This window comes from Chrysochloris asiatica, unplaced genomic scaffold (genome assembly GCF_000296735.1).
Source record: "Chrysochloris asiatica unplaced genomic scaffold, ChrAsi1.0 scaffold00038, whole genome shotgun sequence".
NCBI lineage: Eukaryota > Metazoa > Chordata > Mammalia > Afrosoricida > Chrysochloridae > Chrysochloris > Chrysochloris asiatica.
This window is the reverse complement of record NW_006408556.1, coordinates 715007-727523: the sequence shown is the minus strand read 5'-3', so window position 1 is coordinate 727523 and position 12517 is coordinate 715007. Positions and strand designations below refer to the sequence as shown.

Here is a 12517-nt window from a genome sequence, read left to right as displayed (position 1 = left end):
CCCCTGTGGCTCAGTCAGTGTCCATGGGCTCAGGAGTGCTCAACTCTCCCCCAACTTTGTATGAACCAGCCCTTCCCTCTCTTTCTCATCTCAAGGTTAACAGGAGTCTATGGAACATGGTCGAACTCAGCCCATGTCTTCATTATTGCATTTCGCCCACTTCCACTCATAAGTAGATGAATATGGTCACCAGTAAATTTACAAGCCTGCTTGTGTGCCTCCTTTGAATTTCAGTATTGGAAGGGGGATTTTTTGGAAGGGCTTTCATGGCTTACCTTGATGACTCCCACGTGAACAGCTTGCATGTTCTCATAATAGCCAAACAGTCTGCTTTTTTTTTTTTCTGCTGGTCTTCAGGAAGTATCTTCTGTCCCTCTAGCCACTCCAGGCTGGTCAACATGTCCTTTCAAGAGGGAATGCCCCACCTCAGAAGGTTCTAGATGGGGCTAAGGATTCCACCTTAGGCCTTATACTCTACAAAGACTCAACAAGAAGCCTATTTCACAGGGCAAACTCTAGAATCCCTTTTAGGTATTCCAACCAATTATAGGCTGAAGATGGACTTACAAGTTTTATTCAATCATATTTCCCAATATTCCTTTCTATCCCACTTAAATGTCTATTTTACAATAGTAGGCAAAGGAAACCAATATCCACAAGACAGTCAATACCTTAAAATTATTTTCCCCTCCTTTACCCATTCAGACTGTGTCTCGACCTCTGTATCACGGAGCCCCGTTGTGCCAAGATTTTGTATAGATCACTATTTACCTCAGTTCTACTTAGTCCATGCAAACCTACCTAAGTGTTTCCCTATCTTCTTTGTTATTTCACCCTCTCCCCCTTCTTGTGTATTGTCTTCCCCTTCCTTATATAAAGTCTAATATATAGTCAAGTTTTCTTTTATGAAAGAAATGTGCAAACAGTGCCCTTGATTATACCCCTGAAAATAAGACATTTTCTTAGAGATGGGGACATTTCTGGCATACAAGCAGATGGCCACAAGGGATGAATACAATTGAAATTTCTTTGTCCATACACACTTTACAAGTTCTCATTTTTTGCAACCTCCTTAAGTGTTTTTCCAATGACAGCCCTGATACGTCTTCTGTTGGACTATACTTCATATTTTCCCCCACAAATAAGTTCTTATATAATGAAAAGTCAATTTCTCTTAGAGTGTTTTTGAAGATGTCAGTTGCAGTATTTCTTTTAACTAAAACGGTATCAATCAGTTCTCTTGCCTGTAAAGGGGTATTTGTGTTCTTTGTTTAATAATATCATGTTACTGTTTATTAATTATATTGGTTGTTACAATATTACCCAGGATAGGAAGCACACATATCAAATGTTGAAAGAGAGCCATTCTATTCTTCCGAATTAATGACAAGTCATCTGACTCCATTTCTTCAATTTGTCTTTCCTTCTCCTCTTTTCTTTTTTTCATCTTTGGCACTAAAGAGTGCTGACACAATATCATTAACTGTTTTGTAATTCTCCCCAGTGGTTAGGATTTTACTCTGAATTGTTTGTTTTACCAGGCTTCGACTGAAGCCCATTTCCAAGGCCGCTGTAACCACAGGTATATTCATCATGACTGCATCGTCTGAATGGTTTTCTCCAAGTCCAAAGTGAATTGGTGGATCAGCACTTTCATCTCCTGGAGTGTCTGAAGTTGACAGCAGCTGTTCAGGAAGATGAGGATATCTAGCTTGAATCTCATCAACAAACTCCTGCCCCTTCATGCACATCAAGAACTCACACCTTGAAAACCACTTGGAATGTTCTACCCATAGGTCATCTCTGGATTCCTAGCAGCTCAAGACACCATTAAAATAAAAGCATTTGACATCATTAGTGTGACCCACATAATAAAAATCAACACTTGCAAGATGTTCAGGTTGAACTGGAACACCAGGTAGCCAGTAAATAAATGTTCTCAGTTGAGCTGCATGTGTCTGCATGCTCAGGTTTGAAATACTAAACCTTAGCATTTCTAGAGAATTTTCCAAAAATGGAAAGTTGGGAAAATGTCTCCTGTGTTCTGACATAGCATCATCCTTTGGTTCCCAGTTACTCGATTTTCTACCACAGGCAAAGCAGGCTACAATATCTCTAGGACCTATATAGCCAAATTGGATGGTGACAAAAAGGTTAATGGCCACATCTTGTAAGAAAGAAAACTCACTTCTTCAGTATTCATAGCATAACTGTAGGGGTTAGTCCTCAATGGGGGAGATGTCTTCCACTGCTCCAGAATTAAGAGGGTTTGGTGAAAGTTGGAGTAAGAACCACCAGAACAGCCACTATGTTTCAAAGTGGGAGATAATGAACTTGTAAAACTTTCTCAATGGAGTAATGTTCTTAGAGGTGGATCCCAAACTAGCATCTGAGCTTAGATTCTGAACAAGGATACAGCTAGGATACAGCTATTTATGTTTTTCAATAGCATTATAGCATTATCTCCTTGTTTCCAGTTATCCAGCATCAGACCACAATAGAAGCATTTTACCTTGTCATTCACACCTGTGTAATAAAAACCAGCTCAAGCAAGAGTCCTTTCTGAGACCAGTGCATCAGTGAGGAAATTTGAATATGGAGACATTCTGTGGAGTTCACATGAAAAGTTGTATTTCATTTTTTGTTTGTTGCTGTTTGTCCAATTTGATTGGATCTTGCTATCTTCCATTATATTCATAAATTTTTGATGAGAGGGACTTGGGACATGCCTTTGGAAGGTAATTTTGTGCATGAGAAGGTGATTTTACTTTTGACTGTTGAAAGCCTTCACATGAAACTTCTCATCTCTTCTCAGTAAACTGTACATATTTTTTAACCATAAAGAGGAATCAAATGATAACCTGCTCCTTGTCTAGAACTCACTACTCCCTGTTTACTAAACTATACCTCGGTGCACACTCAGGCCATCCTACGTGATGCCTGGACTACCTAGGTTATCAATACCACTTAGAACTCTTTGAATTTTATTAAATCTTTTAGATCACTCAAACACTACTTGCTCAAATTTAGTGTAATACTAACCTAGTGGTCTGAAAGAAGCTGATGCACTTCTGAAAATATGTTAAAACCTCCTGATTTTTCAAGGCATATATTTCAAAATTTAAAGCTAAACAACTATAGAATGAGGCCCTTAATTTGCTTTTGATTACAAGCTATGTAGCCTGCATACAAGAGGTAAGAAATATAGACACCAGCCTTCTTTTCCTATAAGAACTTTAATGTGACATCAAAAAACTCTTGTTTTATTCCAGCAAACTTATTAAAGCTTTCATATAGTTATATTATCTAAAAAATAGTTTTACCTAATTTCTCATCATTTCTTAAATGGATTGCTATCTTCAATAACAACTTTTGTTATTGAAGTCAACACTCACAAGCCTTGCTGAACCTACATTTGTTATGGTGTGTTATGTTCTGAAATGAAGTTTAAGGTCACATTTTGTTTAAGGTCACAAACTAAACCCTCACATCTTTGTGGGATATTTTCTATTCTTCTTTGCATTTCCTACAGCATCATTACGTTGTCCTTCTTACTAATTCTGCACACCACTTTATACACTTAATCAATCCAAGGCATTTTTTCCATATACTTAACTATTTAACCAGAATATTTCCACAGCAGAAACACTTTACATTGCATTAAAAAAAAATTAAATATGCTCCACTAATTTAAGAACCATGCATGGTTAGAGCATCTATTTTATAATTAATGATAATTAATTGAAGAGCAGAGTCTGTCTTTTCTAGTGTTATCAATATGACCAATATTATCAACAGAATTACTGCCTATGCAGAACGTACTAATAACTGATCCTATTTTCTGAAAACACTTTGTATTGTAAATATATAATTCACACACAAAATTGCACTCCACAGAATTCAAACTATATCCTTTTTAGAAGTTTCTGGGTTTCGATAGTGGGATTTAGCACTGCAGGAGAGAAAAAAAGTTAGACTTTTCAAGGGCATAAAATTCTGTGGGCTGGGAAGCCCACTGCTCTGTCTCTTGCTCTGGCTTTTGGCTCTGATACTGCTTCTCCGCTGTCACTCCTCTGATGTCAAAACTTTCTGTTCTGGAGTTGAGGAGGTTCAGTATGAAAGGATCTCAGGGCCCAAAACACACACGCCATTCCGGCTCCTCTTCTTTGAGGTGCTGAGACTCTTGGACCTAGACTTTTTTTGTTTGGGAGTTGTGTTTTTTTTTTTTTTTTTGATGACCTGATCAATTTCTTCCTTTATTATGTCTGTTCAAGTTCTCTACTTCACTCTGTAAATTTAGTTAGGTCATGATTTTCTAAAAATGTATCCACCTCCTCTAGATTTTCAAATTTGTTGGAGTACAACTTTTCACAATATTCTGTTATTATCTTTTTAATTTCTATTAGTTTTGTTGTGACATCACCCATGTGGTTTCTTATGTGTATTATTTATGTCTTCTCCCTCTTTTCTTTTGTTAGGTTTGCCAATGGTTTGTCGATTTTATTAATTCTTTCAAAGAACCTGCTTCATGTCCTGTTGATTCTTTCTATAGTTTTCCTGTTTTCTATCTTGTTTATTTCTGCTCTAATCTTTTTTTTTTTAATTTCATTAGTTTTTATTTTGAATTGAGTGATAGTTTACATGTGGGAACATCGGTTTTACATTTATCATTTCATTACAATGGTTACAATCTCCTTTGTGCATCATCATTCAATATTCTATTCCCTCTGGGTTTTTGTTTTGTTTTTTGTGGGGTGGAAGGTGGTGAGGATAAAAACACCTGGAATATATAATAATTTAAACAACCAAAGGACACATTCTGCAAACCTGCCTCGTGACCACCAGCACCTGGCTGCCAGCACACAGCTTTTCTCTTTTCATGAGTCTAGAGTCCTAAGTTGCTTCCTCTCTCCCTGTCCTCATCTCTGTCTCCATCTCTGGTGTCACTGCTTCTCTGGATAGGGTCTTCCATTATGCTCAGTCTCTTCTTCTTTGATGATCCTAGGGTTCTCTGTTTCTGGACTGTAAGATTAACTATTCCCCTCTTTTTGTTATAAAACTTCTATATTTACAGTTGTGACCATAGCAATTAGTCATGATAACAATTACTCACTGTTGAATCATAAGAATCTTATACTTATTTCCTTTCACCAGACCCATCTAGACAAGATGAAAACTATTCAGTTGTGATTCTACCTTCCCACAAACACTCTGAAACTAAACTCTGTCTTGAAAACTTGTAAGCCAGTCACTTTGTGCCTTTATAGCCCCTCTTATTTTAGGTAGCCAATGTCTAGCCCTGTGTACAGAGGACATAGGATTGATCCTGGATGTGAAGATTCCTTCCCACTCAGTTGGTATTTTGTCTGCTTTAATCTTTATTATTTCCTTTCTTCTGTTGATTGTAGGTTTACTTTGCTGGTCTGTTTCTAGTTAATGGAGATGCTGTGTTAATGTGTTGATTTTGGTTCTTTCTTCCTTTTGGATGTATGCATTTATTGCAATAAATTGTGCTTTCAGCTCTTATTTTGCTGTGTCCCAAAGATTTTAGCCTGTTGTGTGTTCATTCTCATTTGTTTCCAGGAACTTTGTGAATTCACATTTTATTTCTTTTGCTATCCAGCAGCTTTTAAGCAGGGTGTTACTCAGTTTCCATGTATCTGACTTTGTTTCCTTGATCTTCCTATTGTTGATTTCTAATTTATAGCATTGTGGTCTGTGGTGCTTCATGGTATTTTGATGTTTACAAATTTATGGAGGCTAGTTTTGTGGCCTAACACCTGGTGCATTCTGAAGAATGTTCCATGTGCACTGGAAAAAGAATGTGTGTGTTGTGCTGTTGTTGGGTTGAATGCTCTGCACACATCTATGAGGTTCAGTTTGCTGATTGTGTTGTTTTGTTCCTCTGTGTCTTTGTCGAGTTTCTGGTTGTTCTATCCTTTTTCGAAAGTGGTGTATTAAAATCTCCCACTATTATTGTAGATTTATCTATTTCTTTCTTCTAATCTATTAGTTTGCTTTATATGTTTTGGAGCTCTTTCGTTGCGAGAATAGATATTTATTACGGTTATGTCATCTTGTTCAATTGACCCTTTAATCATGACATAATGTCCATATTTATCTGTTATGCTTGTTTTTTGCCTAAATGTTTATTTTATCAGAGATTAGTATTGCCACCCCTACTCATTTTTTATTGCAATTAGCTTGGTATATTTTTTTCTATCCTTTAACTTTTAGTCTGTTTTTGTCTTTGTGTGTAAGGTGTGTCTCTTACAGACAGCATATTGAAGGTTCTCATTTTCTTATCCATTCTGCCACTCTCCATCTCTTAACTAGTACATTTAATCTATTGACATTCAATGTAATAATTGGTAGGGATGATTTATTTGGTGTCATTATGATTTTTTTTTTTTTTTTTTGTGGTGCTGCTGGTTTCTTTGTTCTTCATTTCTTCCTGTTTTTTGTGTTCTTTCTTGTCAGTTTCTTTGTAGTTTTAATGTTTACATGTATTTCTTGGATTTTCATTTCTTGGTATTTTGTGAAGTATTGATTTTCTTTGAGGTTACCTTATATTCTATTTACTTTTTCCTACATCGGAAACAGTCTATTTTATCCTATGATCTACTTGACCTCTGTACCACCTGGATCTCTCTGGTCCTAGGTTTTTATCTTCTTTTTACATTGTAAGTTTTAAAACCATAGCCTGACCCCTCCAGATCTTCTGAATTCATTCTTATAGTTTTGTTCTGTTCTGGACTCTTACCTTTATCGATTGGGTTTCAGGTGGTGCTGCCACATATGTCAATCTCTAGTTGTTGTCTGTTCTTATTGACTCTCAGTCCAAAGAACTCCCTTTAGGATGTTTTGAAGCACGGGGTTGGCTTTGGTAAAAACCCTTAGCTTCTGTTTATCTTGGAATGCTTTTATTACACCATCATATTTGATTGGCAGCTTGGCTGATTAGATGATTCTTGGTTGGCAGTTGTTTTGTTTTGTTTTCAGGATTTTATATCTGTTTCCTCATTGCCTTCTTGTCTGCATGGTTTCTTCTGAGAGATCAGAGATCAAACGTATTTGCTTGCCTTTGCATGTAACATTTCTCTTTTCCCTAGCTGCTTTCAGGATTCTCTCTTTGTCTTTCATTTTGGGGATTACCTTATATGTCTTGGTGATTTGCTTTTGGAGTCTATCTTTCCTGGGGTTCATTGAGCTTCTTGAATGTTTATCTTTTTGTTTTTCGAGATGTTAGGGAAATTTTCTTCCAGAAGCTCTTCAGCTATCTCCTCTGTGGACTTGTATGATTCTTCCTGTTCCAGAATGCCAACAATTCTTAAATTATTCCTCTTAATGTTGTCCCACATGAATCTTAGACTTTATTCAGATATCTTTATCCTTTTTTCTGCTTCCTCTTCTATCTTAGCAGTATTGAGAGATTTGCCTTCCTGCTTGCTAGTTCTGGCTTCCGTCTCTTTAATTCTACTCCTCTTCCTTTTTAGTGTATTGTCCATTTCTGATATTTCATTATTAATAATTTAGACATCTTTTTGGAGGTTTTAAATTGTCTCCAATGCTGTATCTATCTTATTTGATTGTTCCTGTAGTGCTTTTCGGACTCGTCCTTATTTTTGTAAACCCCTCTTGCAGCATTTGGATGCACCTCAATATCATTCTCCTGAATTCCTTCTCAGGCAGTTCCAAAGCCTGCCCTCCTTCTAATGGGAAGTCCAACTCATTTGTCTCAGTTACTCTATCTTGTTTCTGGACATGAGCCAATATTGTCAGTTATTTCTTGGGCATCCTCAATAATTATGTGTGCTTTTAATAATTAAATGAATGTATGTTAATGTGTGATTAAACTTTCTGATTGCCTCCAGGTTGATGTGATCAGGAGATGGGCTTCCCTTTTCACCCTTCTTATTACTCAACTCAGAATAACTGTAGTAGGTATTAGTTGCCTATCTGGTGTATAGCAGCTGGTATTGGCTCTTGCCTGGATGGTGGGATTTTATAAAGTGTGATTGTAGCTTGTCTATATGACTGCAATTGTGATCTCTTCTTGGAAAGAAGCCCCCACACATTTAATGCTCTGACTGTGATCACCAACCACTTCCGCTGAAGCTGTACTCTTCAGGTCCACAGTCTTGAGTTCCCTTGGGAGAGAGTCCAAACAGATGGACTGCCACCACAGATTGCGGACATGACTAGTGTCTCCTCATATGTCTGAATGAGGTCACGGCCAGCCCCTCCTCACACATCAGAATGGGCCACGTCCAATCCCTCCTCACACATCAGAATGGGTCATGTCCAGTCCCTCCTCACATGTCAGAATGATATCACATCCAGTCCCTTTTCACATCAGAATGGGTCACCTTGCTTGATTTTTCAATGGCTGTTCCCATGAGCATTATTGTGGATTCAAGTAAAATGATATCTTTGACAACTTTTTTGACAATCTTTTCTTTGCCAAACTTTCAATCATTTTATGTGATGTTGTTTACTTGTCCAGATGTGAACATTTTTATCTTCTATATATTGAGTTGTCCTCCATATTGAAGGCTGTATTCTTTGTTCTGCATCAGCAAATGCCTCAAATCCTTTTTGCTGTCAGTAAGCAAGACTGTGTAATCTGCATATTGCTGGTTGTTAATGAACCCTTTTCAAATCCTGATTCTGTGTTCTCATATATTTGGCTTCTCAGATTATTTGCTCAACATCTAGATAGAATAAGTATGACAAAAGGATACAACCCTCATGTATGCCTTTTTAAAAGTATCTCCTTGTTCTCTTTGAAAGGCTGCCTCTTGATCTATGTACAGGTTCCACATGAGAACAGTTAAGTGCTATAGAGTGCCCATTCTTCACAATGGTATCCATAGTTTGTATGATCCACAGAGTAAAATGCCTTTGTATACTCAGTAAATCATAGGTAAACATCTTTCTAGAGTCCTAGTGAGACACTAGAGTATAAGAACTTGACTTCTAACCACAAGGTTGTTGGTTCAAATCCACCATCTGCTCCTCAAAAAACCCTACACAGGATCACTATGAGTAGGACTTGACCCAAAGACACTTAACAATGACAACAACAAACATTTTTCTGGTGTTCTCAGTTTTAAGCTGAGATCCATCTGGCCTTAGCAATGATACCCCTCATTCCAAATCCTGTTCTGCATTTGGCTTGATTTTTGGCGGCTCCCTGTTCATGTCCTGCTGCAACTATTTTAAAATTATCTTCATCAAAAGTTTACTTACATGTGATATTAATGATATTGTTCAATAATTTCTGCATTATGTTGGGTTACCTTTCATTGTAATGGGCAGGGATATTGATACTTTCCAGTTGGTTGGCTAGGTAGCTGGCTTACAAATTTCTTGGAATAGACTAATGCAGCTTCCAGTACTGCATCAGTTTTTGGAACACTCAAGTTGGTACTCTGTCCATTCCTGGAGCTTTGTATCTCCCAATGCCTTCAAAGCAGTGAGGATTTATTTAATACAGTCAGTTCTTGAGCACACGCTACCTCCTGAAATCGTTAAAGGTCGACCTTTTTTTTTGGATACACTAACTCCGAGCATTCCTCTCATCTTTTTATGCTTTCTGCATTGATCAATATTTTTCCCATAGAATTCTTCAGTATTTCAAGTTGAGGCTTTACTTTTTCTTCAGTTCTTTAAGCTTGAGAAATGTTGAGTGTGTTCTTTTGTTTTGATTTTCTAATTCCAGGTTTTTACACTTTTAATTATAAAACTTTACTTTGTCTTCTTGAGCTGCCTTTGACATATTCTGTTCAGTTCTTCTACTTCATATTTTTCTTTTGCTTTAGGTACTCTATGTTCAAGAGTAAGTTTCAGAGCCCTTTCTGACATCTACTTTGGACTTTTCTTTCTTTCTTTCCTGTCTTTTAAATTATCTTTTACTTTCTTCATTTATGCTATTCTTGATGTCATACCACAGCACATCTGGTCTCCTATCATTAGTTTTGAGTTGTCCTCCATATTGAAGGCTGTATTCTTTGTTCTGCATCAGCAAATGCCTCAAATCCTTTTTGCTGTCAGTAAGATATACTGTTCATGAGATGGTCTCCAAATTCAGGTGGGATATACTTGAGGTTATGAAACCATGATAGTATAATGGATTAGGAGCTAGGCTGCTAACCATAAGGTCAGTAGTACAAATCTACCAGTCACTTCATGGGAGAAAGATGAAGCTTTATGCTCCTGAATGATTTATAGCTTCAGAAACCTTGTACAGAGCTGCTATGAGTCATAACTGACTCAGTGACACACAATCACCACCATCACCATATTTGAGGTTGTATTTTGGCTCTGGATGGCCAAACTTTGCTTCTCATACTTGAACATATCAGGAGGGACCAGTCACTGAAGAAGAATATCACATTAGGTCAAGTGAAGTGTTGCAGAAAAAGAGGAAGATCCCCAACAAGATGCATTGGCACAGTGGTGGCAGCAATTGTAACAACAATTGTGAGGTTAGCCCAGGACAAGGCAATGTTTCATTCTGTTGTTTGTAGGGTCGCTTTGAGGCAGTATTGACTCAATGGCATCTAACAACTACAACATTTTGGCTCTGAATACTACTCAGAAAGAAATGTAATTAACCATTCATATAAACTTTAAAATGAATTAGCATTAAAGGCATTATGCTGAATGAAAGAAGCCAGTTTCAAATTTTTATGTACTGTATGGTCTCCTTTTATGATATTCTGAGAAAGTAAACCCATATTAAACAAGCTGAGTAATTCTAGTCAAGTTGCTATTGTTGTTGTTAAGTGTCATTGAGCCAGTTCTGATTCATAGTGACCCTGTATAGGGTTTCTGAAGAGTGGTTGGTGGGTTTGAACCACCAACCTTGTGATTAGCATTCCAGTGCTTATTGTATAGGGCCACACCAGGAACAAGATTAGGTGTTTGGAAAAATTTTACTGCAAAGGGGTTGCATGAGGAAGCTTACTGATGTAATAAGACTGTTATGTATTTTGAGAGTGTTAAAATATCAGGTCTACCATTTTAGGCTGTACCTTCTGGGTTCTTCCCTCTCCCCTCCTTTCAACTCCATTTTGTAATCTTAGGTTTCTGTTTCCCTGCCCTAACATACAAGGCGTGTAGTTTAAAGGGCAACATGGCTTTCGATAGGCCAGAGCTAAATTACCCCAGCAATGAACCTATTGAACCTATATAAGATCACTCCCTTCCTGTTGACTCTCTCTTCTTCTCATCTGCCTCCTGCCTTCTATCTCTGGCAGAGGTCACCTTCCTCTTCTGTACCCTGAATAAAAGTCTCTAGATGGGCCATCTGGTGTGCGGTGTGGTTGATGAGTGGCACCGGGTTGTTGTTTTTTTTAAAATGTTTTATTGTGAATTATATGGTACTTTACATGGGAGAACATTAGTTTTACATTCATTCCATCTTATATTATCTCATTGATATGGTTCCAATCCCCTTCATGCATCATCAACGACCCAAAGGGTGTATCCCAGAAACCCGCCCCCTACACATTCCCCTCCTCCCCCCAGTTTCGGATCACAGTCCCTTTCCCTCTCTGGGTCCAAAGACCCCAGTCACTTCATCACTTCGCGTCATCATCTCTGCCTCCATCTCAGGCATCTCTGTTTCTCTGGGTAGGGTCCCGCTCTTGCTCTTCTCCAGTGATGGTCCCAGAGGTCTCCGCTCCTATCCTGGAGATTTAATCACTCCCTTCCTTGTTACATAACTTCTACTTTTGCATTTCCAACCCTCATAGTCCATCCTGATAAGCATTATTCACTATAGTATCACGAATTACCCATCTGTATCTCCTTTCATCAGCTCTGCCCTGACAGATTGAGTAGTACCTACTGGAGAGTCTGCCTACCGCCATGCTCCCTAGCACTAGGTTCCCTCTTGAAAGCTTGTAAGCCACTCACTTCTTGCCTTTGTAGTCCTCCCCTCCCAATTTGAGTATCCAATGTCCAAGCTGCCCTTCTCTGTCCACTCTGTGTGTGTGTGTGAATGTTTGTTGCTGTGAGGATTTTTTCCCTCTTTTGAGTCGCTACTCCATAGGTATAGGTCAAGTTCATCAGACTGTATTAGCTCACTCTTTTTTTTTCTCCCCATCTTCTTTCCTCTCCTGGTTGAGCTCCGATCATCCTATCATCCGGTCCAGGTCACGTGGGTATCATTTGCAAGTGTGGGCTCTCCTGTGCATATGTCCTCTCTTCCCGTTAGTCGGTAGCTCCACTCTCCTCTCGAGTCCTCCATGGCGATGCCATTGACTCTGGGCCTCCAGGTCTCTTCACACAGCTTGCCAACTGAGTTCCCAACTGGGTCCACAGAAGTCCACTGAACATTTTAGGGCTTAGCTTGCCGCTTCATTGCTGCTTTTAACTTACTTCCCCCCATCGGTGATGTGTCAGGTTGTTTTTTCCCTTTCATTTTTTGGTGTCAGAAGTGGGATGGGTGAGGCCCCCGATTTAACATTGGAAGGCCCAGGACCCCAATTCTTCGGTGCCCTAACCC

At 38.4% G+C, this 12517-nt stretch overlaps 1 pseudogene; it reads right to left on the bottom strand.

Annotated features, from left to right (window-relative positions):
- Window positions 1-903: 903 nt before the first annotated feature.
- LOC102829413 lies at window positions 904-2752 on the bottom strand (annotated as a pseudogene).
- Window positions 2753-12517: the final 9765 nt, after the last annotated feature.